This window comes from Glycine soja, chromosome 12, assembly GCF_004193775.1.
Source record: "Glycine soja cultivar W05 chromosome 12, ASM419377v2, whole genome shotgun sequence".
Classification (NCBI taxonomy): Eukaryota; Viridiplantae; Streptophyta; class Magnoliopsida; order Fabales; family Fabaceae; genus Glycine; species Glycine soja.
The window spans coordinates 32,629,124-32,650,417 of NC_041013.1; the positions used below are offsets into that span (position 1 = coordinate 32,629,124).

Here is a 21,294-nt window from a genome sequence, read left to right on the forward strand (position 1 = left end):
TCTTAACTAATTAAAAAATTATCCTTCTTAATGTTACTAGATTCAACTAGGATTTTACTACTAAGTTAAGAAAGTAAAGAACAAAAACAATAACTTAACCAAAAGTAAAAGCAGCAATTAAAAGTATACAGCAGAAATTAAGAGAGTGTAGGGAAGAAGAAGACAAACACAAGATTTATACTGGTTCGGCCACAACCCGTGCCTATATCCAATCCCCAAGCAACCAATGGTTCTTGAGATTTCTTTCAACTTGTAAAATACTTTACAAGCCAAAGATCCACAAGGGATGTACACTCCCTTGTTCTCTTTGAACAACCAAATGGATGTACCTTCCACTTGAACTGATCCACAAGAGATGTACCCTCTCTTGTTCTCAGTATAACAACCCAAGTAGATGTACCCTCTACTTGTGCCACAAATGATGTACCCTCCAATGTGTTAAGACAAAGAATTCTTAGGCGGTTAGTCCCTTGAATCTTTGTAACGGGGATACAAAAGATATCTCAGGCGGTTAGTCCTTTGAAGTCTTTTGTAAGAAATAAAAGATATCTTAGGCGGTTAGTCCTTTGAAATCTTTTGTCAAGAGGGAGAAGGGAAGAAACAAAAGAATTCTTAGGCGGTTAGTCCTTTGAATCTTTTGACAAGAGAAAGAAGTGAATGAAGAAGAAGAGTAGCACAAGTTTTTGAACAATGAACTTTTCTTGGAAGAGAAAGTACTGAACAAAAACTCTATGAAAAAAATTTGTTGATCATAAAAAGAAATCAATCTTTTTAGAATGAAAGGAATCAGTCTTAGTTGTTTGAAATTCGTGCCATGGTCACATATTTATAATCATTTGATGACTCAAGTTAAAGTTTGTGACTCTTGGCAATTTCTTTAAAAATAGTCACATTTTAAAAATTGTAACTCTTTTGAAAACTAGTCACTTTAAAAGTTGTGACTTTTGAAAAACTTTTCAGAAACAAGTCACTTTAAGAATTGTGACTTTTTGGTAATTTATTTTTTCGAAATCTGTCACTGGTAATCGATTACCATCAAGGTGTAATCGATTACACATCAACAGATGTGACTCTTCATGTTTTAAATTTGAAAATCAAAATGTTTAGAAACTTTGGTAATCGATTACAAGTATTGTGTAATCGATTACACAAGTTTAAAATGATTTGAAAATGTTTTATCACTAGTTGTGACTCTTGAAATTTGAAATCTAATGTTTTAAAACATTGGTAATCGATTACATGCTCATGATAATCGATTACAGCTTTGTAAATCAATTTTGAAACCAATGCTGGCTACTGGTAATCGATTACTACCTTCTGGTAATCGATTACCAGAGAGTAAAACTCTTTGGTAAAATATTTTGTGAAAAATTCTTGTGCTACTCAATGTTTTAAAAAACTTTTTAAGTACTTATCTTGATTGAGTCTTCTCTTGATTCTTGAATCTTGATCTTGATTGTTCTTGAATCTTGATTCTTGAAACTTGATTGAATCTTGAAACTTGATTATTCTTGAATCTTGATTCTTGAAGCTTTTTGACTCCTGATTCTTTGGAACTTGCATAACTCTTGATTCTTTGGCATCATCAAAATAATCTTGGAAGTCATTGCTTCCACAATCTCCCCCTTTTTGATAATGACAATTCTGAAATCAAGAGGATACATACAAGTTTTGTTCTACCATTCACTCATCTCTTTCTCCCCCTTTCTTTTTGAATTTATGCTTAATTTTAAAGCTTTGAAAATATAATATCTTGATTTCTAAAATACCCATTTTTCTCTCCCCCTTTGGCAACATCAAAAAGGCCAAAGTGCATAAAACATGAATAATTTAAAACATGCACAAAGAATAATTTGTAAAACAAACATAAATGATTCTAAAACATACATAAAGCATAATTTGAATAAAACCAAATTGAAATGCAAACCACTTAGTCATATATCACAAACCATAAACATCATGTTCAGTCATACTAAGCAAATATTAAAAGAAATACAAAGTGTTCAAATGTCATAATAATATAGCCAAATACAAGGCTTTAGAAACAAAATATAGTAATAATCTAAATCTATGAGGATGGTGGTGGTGGAGGTAAATCAAGGCAATTGCGAATGATGATGACATCTTCTTCAACCTTTGCAATTCTTGAGTTTATCTCCTCAAATTGTGTATCCACTTGACGTTCCAAGGAGTCAAACCTCTCACCAACATAGGTTTGAAGTCCATCAAACCTGTCCAAAATACTCTGAAGGAGAGAAGAGTCCCCTTCAACCGGTAAGTGTCCTTCATCATCATTTGGTTGAGCAACCTTTTTTACCCAAGAGCCATTACGCTCTTTGCGGTAACCAAAGGAAGAGAATACATTTGCACCGATCGAGAAGGATCTCTTGACTTTGACAAAGGTCTCAGAGTCAAGAGGAACATTAAAATGTTGTAGAAACAAAGTAATCAAATAGGGATATGGGAGTGGAGCATTTGATCGCAATGCCTTATGCATGCGATATCTCACAAGATGGGCCCAGTTGATTTGATGACCGGTTAAGAAAACCCACATGATTATCAAATCTTCCTCAGAAACCTGTGCAAGGTTGGAAGATCTAGGGAGTAGGATGCGCATAATCAAGTAGTGCATGATGCGACATTCAAATGCCAATGAATCGGCAAGAAGCCTTCCAGTCATATCTGCTTGGTTGGTGCAAACCATCCGGCGGGCATCAGACATAGAAAAATCAAGCTTCCACTCATCATCAAGTGTACCCTCAAATGGTACACTGTCATTGGATAATTTAGTGAGTTCAAAGAAAAGGAACTGGTCTATGACCATCTTAATCCCATAACTTCGAAAATCAAGAAATCTTCTTGAATTTCCAAGTTAGAATAAAAAGCTTTAACCAATTCAGGGTAAAAAGGAAGTTTCATGGAGATAAACTGAATTAAACTAGAATTTTGAAATGCTTGAAAGAAATCAAACACTTCATCATCAAAGAAAGCTAAGTCTACAAACTTAGGGTCGATAATGGAACAAGAAGAGAAAAGAGAATTGTACCGGATACGTTGTTCTTCCGAGGAAAATAACATAGGAGATGATATGGAGGGAGGAATTTGAGATGTCTGCACTTTGGATGTTCCGTGGCTTCGAGTTCCAGTGACTTTGGATGTTCCGTGGCTTCGAGTTCCGTGGCTTCTGACATTTGGAGGTGTTTTTGGAAGTTTTAATCGGCGGAGATGAAAAAGAATGAAAAATGATGAATTTTGGGCTTTGTGGGACGGGATTTGGTTAAGAGTTGAGGGAGAAATCAAGTTCTGAAGTTTTAGGGATTTTAGGTTCGAGTTGCTGCAGAAATCGCGTTCTCGCGGTTTCTGAAATTTTGAATTTATAGACACAGACACCTGTAATCGATTACAGGAATATTGTAATCAATTACATAATCGATTATAGGAATGTTGTAATCGATTACACTTAGCCTAACTGCCTGTAATCGATTACATGAGAAGGTAATCGATTACTAGACACTTCTTCTAAAACAAAAAAAAAATCAACACTTACCAAGATGAACATAGAAAGTTTTAATATATCAAAAATAATTTTATATAATATAATGGTTTTGAAAAACATGAGCAATCAATCAAATACTTCTAAACATATCATACAAGTAATCATACAACAATTGAAAGATATAGATCATGGCATCATCAACCATTAAGATTTATTTTAGTGATAAGCTTCATATTTTGAGAAAGGAAGATAACTCAACTAAACATATAAGCACAAACTCATTATAGCAATCAAACAAGACAAACAAATAAAATTTTGTTAGTCATCATATAAACAAGTTAAATGAAAGAAAAATTTCAACCAACTTAATTTAAAAGATAATGTTTTGATGTTACCTTTTTCATGATTGAAGTGCTTAGATCTTTAAAGATGGAAGTCAGACTTTTGTTTTTCTTACTTGAACTTCTTGAGAGATGTTCTCATCACTTTCATAGTCCTTGGATAGAAGGTTGATCTCCTTCTCCGAACCATCAAATGAGTCATTGTCATCCCAAGCAATAAATGCCTTCTTGGATCTTTTTTCTTTATAGCTTTTCTTCTCATTCTTCTCGGGCCATGACTCATTTGAGGGACATTTTGCCTTTATGTGATCAGGTTGATTACACTTATAGCATTTAAGTGTTGGAGAAACTTCTTGGGATCTCTTCCCATTGTTGAAGTTATGGCTTCTCTCCATTCTTCTATTTTTGACGAATTTATGAAACTTCTTCACAAAGAGAGAGAAGTTCTCTTCATCATCAGATTCTTTTTCTTCTTCTTCTTGCATTGAGGAGGAGGCTTTGAGTGCTATGCTTCTTTTCCTTTTGTCGGTCTCTTCATTTTGGTTGAGACGTTGAAGTTCCATTTCATGTTGATGTGTCATCATTTTCTCCTATTTCTTAACCCTTTTTGTCACCATTATAATTACTGATTAGCCCTAATTGTCAAATTAATTATGCATTTTTATCATTTGGGCCTACTGGACTAATTTTGTGTTTTTAATTTAATTTCAGGAGAATTGTAAGCAATTGGGCTTGAATCCAGAATTGGGCTTGGACTTGAAGAGAGCAGACAATTTTATCAAATCTTATCTTATCCATATTTTATCTCATCTAGATATTATTTCATCTAGATTTTATCTTATCTTATCTAGATTTTATTTCATCTAGATTTTATTTTATCAAATCTTATCTTATCTTGCCCAGATTTTATTTTATTTATGTGCTTGGACTTAAAACAAATTTGTAAGCTTTGGGGCTGAGAACCAATATAACAACACCAAGGTTTTAGTTTTAGAGTCTTTTCGTTTTGGGAGAAAGAATAATTTTAGGTTTTGCATTTCCAGTTTTTACTATTCATGTAGCAATAAAATTTCGTTTTCTGCTTCAATCTACAATTTCGTTTTCTACTAATTAATGGAAGGCTAAGTCTCCAACGTTGTTTTCTCTTAAGGATCAAGCACATCTTTCTTTGAGGTTTTATTATTACTATTAAATTCTGATCAGTTTTTCCTCTTCACCAATTACTCTATATTTGTTGCTATTAATCCATGCATGCTTAGTGCTTGATTAATTGTCTTTGCGCTTAATTTATGTTCATGCTTAATGATCAGTTCGTTCATGATTAATTGGTGTATGTGTTGCTTAATCACATAATGACTGCCTTATGTTAAATTTCACTTAGTAATTTAATTTAGGGTTGGATTAAGTGGTTGAACTGATAAAGAGACTTGCTTGTGAATCAAGGAGAAACAACGTGTTTTTAATTCTGATATTTTCTAATTAAAATTTGCTGGCTGTTTAATTTACAAAAACAAACAACCCCCCCCCCCCCAATTCGTTACTATTTTATTACTATTTGTTATGAACGTTTGGTTGACCATTGCTCGTTGGGAGACGACCTACCTAGATACTGCATTTTTAATGTTTATTTGATTTAGGTACGGCCTCGATCAAATTTTGGCGCTGTTGCCGGGGAGTAGTGGGCCAAAGATTCATAATAGTGTTTAGTTATCTTATTTTGTGTAGCGTTCTGTTTTGCATTTCAGTTGCATTCCCTGTTTAGCCACTATTTTTAGTGACTAATTCAGCAACTGATTCAACTTTGTGTTTTGCTGTGAACAGTACTGAACAGTGAATTAACGAATGATTTTGCAATTTAATTAGCGATTTTTGTTTTGATAGTTAGAGTTGTTATTTTTGGCTGATTTTTTGTGTGGTAGCTTCTTTTGATCCATATTTTGTGTGAAAAATACTAGGAGCACTTGGTGTGGTAGTATTTGAGAGACAAAAATTTTGGGAACTTGTTTTCAGCAAAACTTAAAACGGCCATAACTTTTGCTCCGGGTATCAGAACGACTATTATTATATATGCATTTGGGGTAGAAGAAAATTTCCCATGCCATGGAAATTGACCAGATGTCCATAGCCGTTTTAAACTTGAAAAATCAGCCGTTTACTAAGTTTTTTTTTCAAGTATTTTTGTCTTATTTTTCTAAACTTTGCTTAGGTAGTTTTCATAGTTAGACTTTGAATTTTTGTTTGAAATTTTTTGTGCTATCTTTTCATGATTTTAAGGTGTTGCTCACAAAATTTAAGCTCATTTGGATATCGTTTGAGTATAGCTGTAGTTTTACCCACTTGTTAGGTGCTTGCTGAGAGATACTTGATTTGCTGCATATAGTGCATGAGTAGGGATAATCCAGGTGATTTACAACCCTTTGATCCTGAAATAGATAGAACCTTTCATAGATTAGTTAGGCATAGTGTGCATCCTGGTCATTCTGTGCATTTTGAGCATTCTGAGTATTCTATTGCCGGTGATTCTGAATATTCTGATTTTGAGCATTCGACTACTAATTTTCATACTAAGAACATGGCTCAACCTCCACCTCATGAGAGGACTCTTAGGGAGATGACTGCACCTGATTTCACTTATGAAAGCTTGTGCATTCAATATCTTGATGAGGGTGTTCCATATGTTCTCAAGACTGGACTAATACATTTGCTGCCCAAGTTTCATGGTCTTGTAGGTGAAGATCCTCATAAGCATCTTAAGGAGTTCCATATTGTTTGTTCCACCATGAAGCCCCCTGATGTCCAAGAAGATCATATCTTTCTAAAGGCTTTTCCTCATTCTCTGGAGGGAGTGGCAAAAGATTGGCTATACTACCTTGCTCCCAGGTCCATTTTCAGCTGGGATGACCTTAAGAGGGTGTTCTTGGAGAAATTATTCCCTGCATCTAGGAGCATTGCCATCAGAAAAGACATTTCAGGTATCAGGCAACTTAGTGGAGAAAGCTTGTATGAGTACTAGGAAAGATTCAAGAAATTGTGTGCAAGCTGTCCTCACCACCAGATTTCAGAGCAACTCCTTCTTCAATATTTCTATGAGGGACTTAGCAACATGGAGAGGAGTATGATTGATGCTACCAGTGGTGGAGCTCTTGGTGATATGACCCCTGTTGAGGCTAGGAATTTGGTTGAGAAGATTACTTCCAACTCCCAACAATTCAGTGCAAGAAATGATGCTATTGTTCTTAGAGGAGTCCATGAGGTGGCCACGGATTCATCTTCATCTACTGAAAATAAAAAGCTTGAAGGAAAACTTGATGCCTTGGTCAACCTGGTAACTCAGCTTGCCATGAATAAAAAATCTACACCTTTTGCCAGAGTCTGTGGTCTATGTTCTTCTGCAGATCACCATACAGATCTTTGTCCTTCTTTGCAGCAATCTGGAATCAATGAGCAACCTAAAGCTTATGCTGCAAACATTTATAATAGACCTCCTCAGTAGCAAAACCAACAACAACAAAATAATTATGACCTTTTAAGCAATAAATACAATCCAAGTTGGAGGAATCATCTAAATCTGAGATGGACAAGTCCTCCACAACAACAACAGCCTATCCCTCCTTTTCAGAATGTTGCTGGTCCAAGCAAGCCATATGTTCCTCCTCTAATATAGCAGCAGCAACAATAGCAGCCACAATAAAGACAACAAGCAGCTGAGGCTCCTCCTCAACCTTCCTTAGAAGAGTTAGTGAGGCAAATGACCATCCAGAATATGCAATTTCAGCAAGACACAAGAGCCTCCATTCAGAGTCTGACAAATTAGATGGGGCAGATGGCTACTCAGTTGAACCAAGCTCAGTCACAAAATTCTTACAAATTTCCTTCACAAACTGTGCAGAATCCGAAAAATGTGAGTGCCATCACCTTGAGGTATGGAAACCAAATTCAAGTGCCTCCACCAGTAGCAGCACCTACACCTGAACCTGTCAAGCTTCATTCTACACCTGAAAAAGAGGATGAGATAGTTGCATAAAAGAGAAAGCTTCCAAACAAAAATTTTCATGTAGGTGGACCTTCTTTTAGTAATTCTGACTTACCGCAGCCTCCTATCCCTATTCCATTCCCACCTAGAGCAATGCCAAACAAAAAAATGGAAGAAGTGGAAAAGGAGATCTTGGAGACCTTCAGAAAAGTAGAGGTGAACATAGCTCTGCTAGATGCCATCAAGCAGATTCCAAGATATGTGAAGTTTCTAAAGGAGTTGTGTACCCACAAAAGGAAGTTCAAGGGCAATGAAAGGATTAGCATGGGTAGAAATGTGTCAGCATTGATAGGTAAATATGTTCCTCACATTCCTGAGAAATGTAAGGACCCAGGTACTTTCTTTATACCTTGCATTATTGGGAACAATAAATTTGAGAATTCCATGCTAGATCTAGGAGCATCAGTTAGTGTCAATCCTTTGTCAATTTTCAATTATTTATCTCTTGGACCTTTGCAATCTACAGATGTGGTGATTCATTTGGCAAATAGAAGTGTTGCTACCCCGCAGGTTTCATAGAGGATGTGCTAGTTCGGGTTGGTGAACTTATTTTTCCTGTTGATTTTTATGTTCTTAATATGGAAAAGGGATTTTCCCATGGTTCAGTTCCAATTATTTTAGGTAGGCCATTTATGAAAACAGCTCGAACCAAGATAGATGTTTATGCTGGCACATTGTCTATTGAATTTGGTGATATTGTTGTCCATTTTAACATTCTTGATGCCATGAAACATCTATCTGAGGATCATTCTGTTTTTCGTGCTGAGCTAATTGATCAGATTGTTGATGATTATACGTTTGATTTTGATTCTATTCTTCATGGTAGGAAACATCCATTTTTATCTGATTTGCATACTTGTTATTGCTTATGCATTGAGTCTGAATCTGAGTTTGAATTTGATCCTATGGCTGACTTTCATGCTGAGTGTGAATTTGAATTTAAGTCTGATGTTGTACCTCTTGATGTCGATTTTTTAGAGTCAGAATGCACTAACCATGTTGCAGGTGTTGGATCAAGTGGCCTCAGAATATTTAAGAAGGGGGGGTTGAATTAATTATTCCTAAACCTTTACTAATTAAAAATTTACTCTTCTAAGGCTACTACTATGTAGTTAAGAGAATAAGGAGTAGAAGAGAAACTTAACCAAAAGTAAAAGTAGAAATTAAAATGCACAGCGAAAAGTAAAAGAGTAGGGAAGAAGGAAACAAACACACAAGAGTTTTTATACTAGTTCGGCAACAACCCGTGCCTACATCCAGTCCCCAAGTGACCTGCGGTCCTTGAGATTTCTTTCAACCTTGTAAAAATCCTTTTACAAGCAAAGATCCACAAGGGATGTACCCTCCCTTGTTCTCTTTGAACCTAGTGGATGTACCCTCCACTAGAACTGATCCACAAGAGATGTACCCTCTCTTGTTCTCAGTCAAACCCAAGTAGATGTACCCTCTACTTGTACCACAAAGGATGTACCCTCCAATGTGTTAAGACAAAGATCTCAGGCTGTTAAACCTTTGATACTTTGTGAATGGGGATACAAAAGAATTCTCAGGTGGTTAGTCCTTTGAACACTTTTGTATTAGGGAAAGGGAAGAATCAAAAGAATTCTCAGACTATGTCGTTTTGAATTCTTTGACAAGGGAGAAAGGAATTCAGGCAGTTAGTCCTTCATTCTTTTGGAAAAGGGAGAAGAGAGACACAAAAAGAATTCAGGCGGTTAGTCCTTGGTGAATTCTTTTTGGCAAAGGGAGAAGGGAATGAAAAGATGAATAGCACAAGTTTTCAAGGTTTAGAAAACCAGAAAACTTTAGAAAGCTTTTGGTACAAAGAAGAAGAAGAAGTTCAAAGAGATTCAAGGCTTGTAAAGGATTGTAAGAGATTGATTGGAAAAGTATTCAAGATTGATTGAAGTAGTGTTTAAGAATAATGAAATGCAAAACAAAGCCTTGCTTTTATAGACTCTTCATGTCTGGTCAAGACAACCATTAGAAGAGTTATGACTTTTAGAAAAACTTAAAAACCAATTTGAAAAAGTCAAAAACTATTTGAAGAGTTACATCTTTTGATTTGTTCAGAAACTATTACTAGTAATCGATTACCAAATCAGTGTAATCGATTACACAAAGCTTTTTTGTGAAAGGATGTGACTCTTCACATTTGAATTTGAATTTCAACGTTCAAACACACTGGTAATCGATTACCAAAACATTGTAATCAATTACAGCTTTTTGAAATTAATTGGAACATTGTAAATTCAATTTGAAAACTTTTTCAAAATAATTTTGCTACTGGTAATCGATTACAGCAATCTGGTAATCGATTACTAGACTGTATCATTTTGAATTCTTTGACAAGGGAGAAGGGAGACACAAAAGAATTCAAGCAGTTAGTCCTTCGTTCTTTTGGAAAAGGGAGAAGAGAGACACAAAAAGAATTCAGGCGGTTAGCCCTTGGTGAATTCTTTTTGGCAAAGGGAGAAGGGAATGAAAAGATGAATAGCACAAGTTTTCAAGGCTTAGAAAACCAGAAAACTTTAGAAAGCTTTTGGTACAAAGAAGAAGAAGAAGTTCAAAGAGATTCAAGGCTTGTAAAGGATTGTAAGAGATTGATTGGAAAAGTATTCAAGATTGATTGAAGTAGTGTTTAAGAATAATGAAATGCAAAACAAAGTCTTCCTTTTATAGACTCTTCATGTCTGGTCAAGACAACCATTAGAAGAGTTACGATTTTTAGAAAAACTTAAAAACCAATTTGAAAAAGTCAAAAACTATTTGAAGAGTTACATCTTTTGATTTGTTCAGAAACTATTACTGGTAATCGATTACCAAATCAGTGTAATTGATTGGAAAAGTATTCAAGATTGATTGAAGTAGTGTTTAAGAATAATGAAATGCAAAACAAAGCCTTGCTTTTATAGACTCTTCATGTCTGGTCAAGACAACCATTAGAAGAGTTATGACTTTTAGAAAACCTTAAAAACCAATTTGAAAAAGTCAAAAACTATTTGAAGAGTTACATCTTTTGATTTGTTCAGAAACTATTACTGGTAATCGATTACCAAATCAGTGTAATCGATTACGCAAAGCTTTTTTGTGAAAGGATGTGACTCTTCACATTTGAATTTGAATTTCAACATTCAAACACACTGGTAATCGATTACCAAAACATTGTAATCGATTACAACTTTTTGAAATTAATTGGAACATTGTAAATTCAACTTGAAAACTTTTTCAAAAAAATTTTGCTACTGGTAATCGATTACAGCAATCTGGTAATCGATTACCAGAAAGTAAAAACTCTTTGGTAAACATGTTTTGAGAAAAATCATGTGCTACTCAATTTTTGAGAAAAACTTTTCATACTTATCTTGATTAAGCCTTCTCTTGATTCTTGAATCTTGAGTCTTAAATCTTGATCTTGAACCTTGAATCTTGATTCTTGACTCTAAACTTTCTTCTTGAGTCTTGAATTCTTCTTGATTCCTATCTTGAACTCTTGAATTGTTCTTGATTCACTTGAGTTGTCCTTTGATTGATCTTTGATTTACTTGAGTTGTTCTTTGATTGATCTTTGAGCTTTTTGTCATCTCCTTTGTCATCATCTTTTGTTATCATCATTGTTATCATCAAAATACCTTTGAATCACCTTTGATTCACCATGAAGCTTTGCTTCTACAACAGGAAGTACATATACTTCTGACTTGCTTTATGGGGTACATGCTGAGGAACCTTTTTCTTCCCTTACCCTGGTTCCTCCCACTGTTCAGCCACCACCCACACCAGAGTTGAAGCCCTTACCAGCAACCCTCAAATATGCTTACTTGGAGGACAAGGAAAAATTTCCAGTGATCATCTCTGCCTCCCTTGCTGCTGAGCAAGAGGAGAAGTTGTTGCTAGTTCTCAAGAAGCACAAGAAAGCCATTGGATGGAATTTAGCAGACATTCCTGGTATTAGCCCATCTACCTGTATGCATAGGATACTTTTAGAGGATGGAGCTAAGCCAGTGAGGCAGCCACAACGGTGACTCAACCCCGTCATTCTAGATGTGGTGAAAAAGGAGGTGACCAAGCTCTTACAAGTTGGAATCATCTACCCCATTTCTGACAGCCAGTGGGTGAGTCCAGTCCAAGTAGTTCCTAAGAAGACAGGCCTCACAGTAATTAAGAATGAAAGGGATGAGCTTATCCCACAAGAGTGCAGTACAGCTGGTGAGTCTGCATTGATTATAAGAGGCTGAACTTGGTAACCAGAAAAGATCATTTTCCCCTGCCATTCATTGATCAAATGCTTGAGCGCTTGGTAGGCAAATCTTATTACTGTCTTCTTGATGGGTTTTCAGGTTATTTACAAATTCATATTGCTCCTGAGGATCAAGAAAAGATCGCATTCACCTGTCCCTTTGGCACTTTTGCCTATAGGAGGATGCCCTTTGGCCTATGCAACGCCCCTGATACCTTCCAGCGGTATATGCTTAGCATTTTTAGTGATTTTTTAGAGAGTTGCATAGAGGTATTTATGGATGATTTTACTGTTTATGGATCCTCTTTTGATACATGTTTGGATAGTCTGGATAGAGTTCTTAGTAGATGCATTGAAACTAACCTTGTGCTGAATTTTGAAAAATGTCACTTCATGGTAGAACAAGGTATAGTTTTAGGGAATATCATTTCGAATAGGGGCATAGAGGTAGACCCTACAAAAATAGATGTTATTTCACAATTGCCTTACCCCTCTTGCATGCGAGAGGTTCGTTCTTTTCTTGGTCATGCAGGGTTTTATAGGCGCTTTATCAAGGATTTTAGCAAAGTGACCCTTCCATTATCCAATCTGCTGCAAAAGGAGGTGGAGTTTGATTTTGATGAATGATGCAAAGAGGCTTTTGATTTCCTCAAGCGTGCGGTGACTACCACCCCTATCATTTGGGCACCTGATTGGACAGCCCCATTTGAGCTAATGTGCGATGCATCCAATTACGCATTAGGGGCTATCCTTGCTCAAAAGATTGATAAGCTGCCTTGGGTGATCTACTACGCTTCCAAAACTTTGGATGCTGCTCAAGAAAATTACATTACCACAGAGAAGGAGCTATTAGCGATAGTTTTTGCTCTTGGTACTCGTGTTATTGTTTATACTGACCATGCAGCTCTGAAGTACCTGTTGAAGAAAGTTGAATCAAAGCCTAGACTTATTAGGTGGATGCTTTGGCTCCAAGAGTTTGATTTGGAGATCCGTGATTGGAGTGGTGCACAGAACCTCGTGGCTGACCACCTAAGTAGGATTGAGCGTGCGTCTGAGGACTCACCCATTCGGGATGATTTTCCGGATGACCATTTGTACATTCTGTATAGTATTTCTGATTCCTTCCCCACTCCTTGGTTTGCTAATATTGTGAATAATTTGGTTGCTTCTGTTTTTCCTCCCTTAGCCTCTAAAGCTCAAAATGATAAAATTAAGAGAGATGCTAAGCATTATATTTGGGACCCCTATTTGTGGAAGTTGTGCAGTGACCAGGTTATTAAGAGATGCATTCCAGACCATGAGATTGACTCGGTCTTGCAATTCTGTCATTCTTCTGCACCAGGTGGTCATCTTGGCATACAGAGGACAGCTCGCAAGGTGCTTGACTACGGTTTCTATTGGCCCACCATCTTCAAGGATGCGTGGAAAATCTGTAGCACTTGTGAGCCTTGTCAGAGAGCAGGCGGCTCACCTTCATGGAGACAACAAATGCCTCAACAACCCATGTTATTCTGTGAGGTGTTTGATTTCTGGGGTATAGATTTTATGGGGCCTTTCCCTGTCTCTTTTGGTTTTGTTTATATTCTCCTTGCTGTTGATTATGTTTCAAAATGGGTGGAAGCCAAACCCACCAGAACTAACGATGCTAAGGTCGTTGTGGATTTTGTTAGATCTAATATGTTTCGCAGGTTTGGAGTCCATAGAGCCATCGTTAGTGATCAAGGCACCCATTTTTGTAACAGGTCCATGTATGCCTTGCTAAAAAAGTATGGGGTCATGCACAAAATTTCCACACCTTACCACCCCCAAACTAATGGGCAGGTTGAGATTTCAAACAGGAAGATAAAAAGGATCTTGGAGAAGATTGTGCAGCCAAACATAAAGGATTGGAGCACCAGGCTGGATGATGCTCTTTGGGCGCATAGGATTGCCTACAAAGCACCCATAGGAATGTCTCCTTATCGGGTTATCTTTGGCAAGGCATGTCATCTTCCTGTAGAGATAGAGCACAGAGCCTACTGGGATGTAAAGACCTGCAACTTCTCTATTGATCAGGCTGGAGAGGAAAGGAAGTTGCAACTAAGTGAGCTAGATGAAATCCGGTTAGAAGCCTATGAGAATTCCAAATTCTACAAAGAGAAGACCAAGAAGTTCCATGACAACTTGATAGCTAAGAAGGACTTCGTGGTTGGACAAAAAGTTTTATTGTATAACTCTAGGCTTGGACTCATGAGTGGTAAGTTAAGGTCAAAGTGGATTGGTCCTTTTGTGGTGACTAATATTTTTCCTTATGGTACAGTTGAGATCAAAAGTGAATCCACAGATAAGAGCTTCAAGGTCAATGGACACTGGCTGAAACCATTCCTCATAAATCCCTGCTTAGTGGATGTAGTGGTGGAGGAGACCTCCTTACTTCACCCTACTTCTCTTCCGCCATGACTTAGGGAGTTTTCTTTTTCTGCCTCCTTCTTTACTTTTATTGCACTTGTCCAAATTTATTGATTGTTTTGATTGTTCTTTTGAGCTTATGATTGTGCTACATTGAGGACAATGTGTTGTTTAAGTGTGGGGGGGGGGGGGGGGAGATTGTTATTTAATTTTGTTGGGTATTCTAGTTTAATTTTATTAGGTTTTTCTAGGTTAATTTTGTTATTTTGGTTTTATGTTTTGTGTACAACATTGCATGTTCCTCTTTGAATTTTGGGTTATGTACAGGTAATGGGTAATTGTTTTTGAAATAGGAGTTTCTTAGCATTTTGTGAATTGAAACCCTTGTTTTTCTCTACATGTCAAGTTAGTTTTGAAAGTTCGAATTGAAAGTGATAGATTTACCCTTAGTGAGAATTTGAGCCATCATCATCTATTTTATTCGGTGTGTTTTGCCCCATTGATTGCTTGCACAATAGCCTTGGCTTGACTCTTATTGATACTTCTTGCTTCACATGCATGTTGGGAGATAATTTAGGCATTTTGTTCTTATAAGCCTCTAGCTAAATGAGCCTACCTTGAATTAATTCCTTTGATAGCCCCTTTGAGCCTATGTTCCCCTTTCTTTGTTTTGAAGCTCATTACAAGCCTTAAGTGAAAAACCATGATTTCACCCTACCCTTAAGGAATTTTGGAGCTTTGGAATTGTTTTGGGAATAAGTGTGAGGGGGGGGGGGGGGTATGTTTCATTGGATGATATGTTTTTATTGGCCATGCTTGATGATGTATACATACACTGCCTAATTGTTGCTTTATTTTTCAAATGCTTTCAATTGCTATTGTTCACGTTCAAAAAAAAAATACAAAAAAAAATCAAATAAAAAAAAGAAAAAGAATGAAGTTGAATAAATGGGGTTTCGGTTTGAAGACTTGGATTGGTTGGGGACTTGGTTGATTTTGTTTTGGGTTTACTTTTTAAAGCTTAATTTGTAATTTTGGTTTTGGGGTTTACTACTTTTTATGACTTCCCACTTATTCCCCATTGCTCCTCTATTCCTTTGGGTTTTAGCTACTATCCCATACTTTCATCTACCTTGTCTTTGACCCATTACAACCTTAAAAGACCTTTTGATCCTCATGTGCATGTGTTTGTGATGTGGTTGTCAATTTTAGTCTTGCCAAGTCTATGTGGTGTTTGTTTTCATGGGTGCTCTGAGAGTAAACAATAGCCTAGACACTTGAGAGATAGAGTGCATATCTTTTGAGGCTTTCTCACTTTTCATTCTTGAGCTGATTGACTATCTTGCCATGTTTGAGATGCTTTGATGATTTTCATGACGACCTTGATTCTTTAACTCTTTACGTGTTGGATGCTGTCGCAACCTACCCTTCGACGGGAGGGCGATGCGAGACTCGTGGGATGCGTGTTCCACGAAAGGAATACGCGCGGAGTCGCCACCAACGTTTATTTGAGGAAAACGTCGGAAAAACCGGAAAAGACGCGATCTACGAACTTTTAAGTGAAAGGTTCGGGAGTTGTATTTACGCACGGGGAAGGTATTAGCACCCCACACGTCCGTCCCAAGGGACGATAGCCTTTAATCGAATGTGCAAACATGACTTTGATTTTTACGTTCCCTTTTATGTCCTTATATCCTTTATACCCTTTTTATATTTTTCCCTTTTTGTGGTCGACAAGGGTGTTTCCCTTTGCTCCTACGTATTCCTCAATTTGCGATGAGGAAATCAGACCTACGTAGTTCTTTCTTATCAAGTGATTCTTTTTTACTTAAGAGGTGATCATTTTAAGGCGCTGGACCTTGAAAATGATCCATTTTACTTAGTGAGAAATTGAAATGACAAACTTCAAGAGCCTATTTTTATGGACGAGCTTGACTAGGCGAGTTGATTTTAGCCTTAGTTTCACTTTAGTTATTAATCAATTCGATTAAGAATGAGAAATCCCAAAGAGAAAACGTCCGATTGATTTTCCGCTTTATTTTGCTAAAAGATGTTTTTTTGATTATTATATTATTTTTTTACCTCTTTTTGATTTCGAACGTGGTTACAACACGACCAAACGGTCGGAATTTATTTTAACCGAAGTTAACGGATAATACAATTCAAACGTTCGGTGGAAATTGATTTTATTTTTAAGTTAAGCGAGAAATGACTTAAGTAAAATGGCTTAAGCACGTCAACAGGGGGTATAAAAAGTAAACAAAACGAGAATAAAAATGCATGAAACACAATGTGGACCACTACGGGTACATAGAATGAATCGAAAAGCTTGGTTCGAGGTACTTACCCGTTGAAGATCGAAGAACGATGAAGAACGAATGAAGAACGTCGAAGAACGGTCAAAAACCTTCGCGAAATTCCTCACGGAAAACATTATAGAAACGTTTCGGAAGCGCCTCGGCTTAGATTTTCTTCACGGAAACAATTTTTCCAAGCAAATTCGAAAGAGAGAGAAGTGCCTAAGGGGCTGAACCCTTTTCTTCTTCACTTCCTCCCCTATTTATAGCAAAATAAGGGAGATGCTTGCCGCCCAGCTCGCCCAGGCGAGCCAGGTTGCTTCCTCCAGAAGCAACAGCCTTCTGGAGGAATATTCTGGAGGGCCCAAGTGGGCTTGGGTGCTATTTGCACCCCCATTTTTACTAAGTACACCTCCCTCTGCTTTTTTTTGGTGATTCTTTTTTCGTAAAGTTACGGAAACTTACGAATTTCGTAACGATACTTGTTTTCTTTCCGTAATGTTACGGAACCTTGCGGATTACATAATCATCCCCTTTTTGACTTACGGAATGTTACGGAATCTCACTTAATTATGCAACGATGCTTCCATTTGATTTCCGGTGTGTCACGGAAACTTACGGATTGTGCATCAATATTTTTTTGGTTTTCCGGCATGTCCTGGAATTTCACAAATTGCCTAATGATGGGTGCCAAGCACCTCACAAGGACCAAAGAAAGGTCGCATGTCATCAAGCAAAGGTCCCCGGACGAAATTAGGGTATGACAGTTGCCCCTCTTTACTTGTCTTTTATTGGAGATAAAAGGAAAGTAAAGATAAGACACTAATTTCGTTCCTCTCGATTTGACGAGAGTCGCGGGTGACCATAAAATCTCCACATGCAAATGACTTGTTGTTCCCGGAATTTCACAAATTGCCTAATGATGGGTGCCAAGCACCTCACAAGGACCAAAGAAAGGTCGCATGTCATCAAGCAAAGGTCCCCGGACGAAATTAGGGTATGACACTAATTTCGTTCCTCTCGGTTGACGAGAGTCGCGGGTGACCATAAAATTTCCGCATGTAAATGACTTGTTGATCCCGGAGGAACAAAAGGTGCAGAAGACTATGTTAGTCTCTGCATGCTATCAAGCGTTTTGTCTTACAGATAGCAAAAGAATGTTTATACGGATAACCACTCGGGTATTTCCGCCCGTCAGCATGACTCAAAAGTCAGTGTGACAGATCTTGTAAGTGCGGAAGATGATGTAAATCTCCGCATGTCAACGGGCTTGTCGGCCGCGATTGACGAAGGGTGCAGAATGACCACATTGGCCGTTGCTTGTCATCGGGCCCGCCGCCTCTGGATGACAAAAAGGTGCGGATAACCGTAAGGTATCTCCGCGTGTCATCGGGCCCGCCGCCTCTGGATGACACAAGGGTGCAGAATGACCAAATTTTGTCTCTGCGTGTCATCGGGCCCGCCGCCTCTGGATGACAAAAGGGTGCAGATAACCGTAAGGTATCTCCGCGTGTCATCGGGCCCGCCGCCTCTGGATGACACAAGGGTGCAGAATGACCACATTGGCCGCTGCTTGTCATCGGACCCGCCACCTCTGGATGACAAAAGGGTGCGGATAACCGTAAGGTATCTCCGCGTGTCATCGGGCCCGCCGCCTCTGGATGACACAAGGGTGCAGAATGACCACATTGGCCGCTGCTTGTCATCGGGCCCGCCGCCTCTGGATGACAAAAGGGTGCAGATAACCGTAAGGTATCTCCGCGTGTCATAGGGCCCGCCGCCTCTGGATGACACAAGGGTGCAGAATGACCAAATTTTGTCTCTGCGTGTCATCGGGCCTGCCGCCTCTGGATGACAAAAAGGGTGTGGATAACCATAAGGTATCTCCGCGTGTCATCGGGCCCGCCGCCTCTAGATGACACAAGGGTGCGGATAACCGTAAGGTGTCTCCGCGTGTCATCGGGCCCACCGCCTCTGGATGACAAAAGGGCGCGGATAACCGTAAGGTATCTCCGCGTGTCATCGGGCCCGCCGCCTCTGGATGACACAAGGGTGCATAATGACCAATTTTTGTCTCTGCGCGCCATCGGACACGACTGTGTCTGAATGGCAAAGGGGTGCGGAATGACCAAATTTTGTCTCCGCGTGTCATCGGGCCCGTCGCCTCTGGATGACAAAGGGTGCGGATAACCATAAGGTGTCTCCGCGGGTTACCAGCTCTTGAGTCATGGTAACAAAAAGCGGTGCGGTCGACAAAAGCGAGGCTCTTGCTCCTACGTATCCTCCAATGAGGAACTCAGACCTACGTAGTTCTGGATAACTTGTGAGACTTGAAAAAGTCTCCACCGGAAGATGCTGACATCTCCGGAAAGGGCGCAGATGACCACATTGGCCTCTGCTTATCAATCACACTTGGGGTCACTGAATGACGAGGTGCGGATAACCGTAAGGCGTCTCCACGGGCTACCAGCTCTTGGGTCATGGTAACAAAAGGTGGTGTGGTCGACAAAAGCGAGGCTCTTGCTCCTACGTATCCTCCAATGAGGAACTCAGACCTACGTAGTTCTGGAATAACTTGTGAGACTTGAAAAAGTCTCGGTGTTTTCTCCACTAAAATGCAAACATGCTTTAGCAAAGAGACAAATATTCCAACTGATTAGAGCAGCATATGCTTTTTTTTGAGTGAAAAACAATGCGTCCACCGGGGAAGGAGAGTATGTTGATGAAATCCCCCATAACCATAAATGAGATTTTGGATGTTTAGCATTTCATTTCTAAATGACCATTTAGAGGAAACATTGGGTTTGACAAAACAGAAGAAATCCACTCAAAGTGTATCAATCTTGCACAGGTAAGTGTTTTATCCTAATTCCGAACCATAGATATGTCATGACCTGATTTTGCAAATTATTTCCTATCAAATCAAAAATTACATGCGTGATCATGGATCAATAGGACTTCCCTTGGGAATGGGTTCTTTTGATGGGTTTTTTTCGGTTTTTTGTGTGTTTTTGGCTTTTGATTTTTTGTTGGCTTTTTTCCTTTTCTGTTTTTGTTTGACGCGAGGCGAACAAGTCACCGACGCACAGGATTTTGGTTGGTAATCAAAGGGAGAAGACCACTTTTAGGTTATGGTTTCCTTTTCTTTCTTTTGTTCATTTGGTGACAATTCCGTATTGTTCAGATATTGTCTGGTCCAAAGACCTCTCTACACATTTCTTCTGTTTTCTTTTGATCCTTGATCATGAGCTTTCTTTCCTTTTTCTCCTTCTCTTTTTACTTTCTCCCATTCTTTGATTGGGAATTTTCTTTCTTTTCTTTTTGCTTTCTCCCACTCTTTGATTGGGAATTTCCTTTCCTCTCTTTTTTCCTTTGATTGGAAATTTTCCTTCTCTCCCTTTTTTTGCTTCCGAGGGTAAGGATTGACATTCTCACCCTGGGTCAAGGTTTATGGTGAGTCAGGATTTTGGCTCAAAGCTTGTAGAATGGCTAGACATGATACATGTCAGGGTTTGGTTTAGTTCAAGGATAAAAGGGATGCCCCACATTATTTCCATGACACAAATGCAAAAATGATGATTTGGAAACTTTATGCAAAACTGGTCATGCATGCACCTATGCAGACACTCAAGTGTCAAATTTTTATGGTCATGTGATGCTAGGGCTCAAGATTCATTTCCTCTATTTTAGTCAACCCAATGTTTCCAAAATATGTTCTTTTATCCATTTGTGCATTCATCCAAGTCCATTTCGGGCGTCCGGGAAAATTTCACAGCATTCACCCTTCAGGTGTACACACATTTTTTTTTCCAAAAACTAGCTATGATCAGTGAATTTTTTCAAAGAAAAGTTGTAAGTCATCTCTTTTCAAAAGCATGTTGGTTTTTCAGCTAGACAACTTATTTTTCTTCTTTTTTTTTTCTTCCTTTTTTTTATCATTATCATTTGTTTATTTCTTTTTTTTCTTTTTTTTTTCTTTTTTTTTCATGAGGTATTTTGCTACCTAAACATGTGTATATTTTTGTGAGGTATTTTTGCTATATACATGCATATCCAAGGTATCTTGCTACCTAAACATACATATATATATTTTGTGAGGTATCTTTTTGCTACATACATGCATATCTAAGGTATCTTGCTACCTAAACATACATATATATTTTGTGAGGTAGTTGTTTGCTACCTAAATTACATACATGCATATCTAAGGTATTTTTCACTACCTAAACACGCATACATATTTTGTGAGGTATGACTACCTTCCGAGCTTGTGCTCGTTTTATTTAAATTCTTAAGATCATGAGCAATTAGGTGTGTCCCACTATGACTTGAGAAAAAAAGGTGATCAAATAACAAGCAGAAATTTAAAAGTTACTAGGTTGCCTCCTAGTAGCGCTTCTTTAACGTCTTGAGCTGGACGCCTTATGACTTGTCAGTCACTGACCTAATACTTTGCTTACCTTTGGCTTTGGACTTGGTCGCCTATGGGTCGGCCATGTGTC

At 38.2% G+C, this 21,294-nt stretch overlaps 1 non-coding gene across 1 annotated transcript; it reads right to left on the reverse strand.

Annotated features, from left to right (window-relative positions):
• Positions 1-6,787: 6,787 nt before the first annotated feature.
• LOC114380671 lies at positions 6,788-6,894 on the reverse strand. The gene has a single exon (XR_003659844.1). It is a non-coding gene; the product is annotated as a small nucleolar RNA R71 (small nucleolar RNA).
• Positions 6,895-21,294: the final 14,400 nt, after the last annotated feature.